The sequence below is a fragment of the Trematomus bernacchii genome, unplaced genomic scaffold, assembly GCF_902827165.1.
Source record: "Trematomus bernacchii unplaced genomic scaffold, fTreBer1.1, whole genome shotgun sequence".
In the NCBI taxonomy this organism is placed as follows: Eukaryota; Metazoa; Chordata; class Actinopteri; order Perciformes; family Nototheniidae; genus Trematomus; species Trematomus bernacchii.
The window spans coordinates 5,401-5,694 of record NW_022987635.1 but is presented as its reverse complement, the minus strand read 5'-3'; positions in this window follow the sequence as shown (position 1 = coordinate 5,694).

Sequence of the window (294 nt, the reverse complement as noted above, 5' to 3'; positions counted from 1 at the left end):
GACGTGCACAGACATTTGGAGGGGCTATTGCTCTAAACTGGAAAAAGGGCCTCCCCCCCGAAAAAATAAATAAGACCAAAACGATTATTACATTAACTAATTTGAACAGTAATTCACATCATCATCTCATAACAAAATAAGCTAAGGCAACTACTTGCATTCAGTGACTTGATTTTTAAAATGAAAACCAGGGATATTTTTTGTTTTGCGGTCCATATCTCATTAAAATATCTAATGTTACTAACTTGTGAGTTCAAATCCCATTAGAAAATGAATTCTAAAAGATGAAAGCCA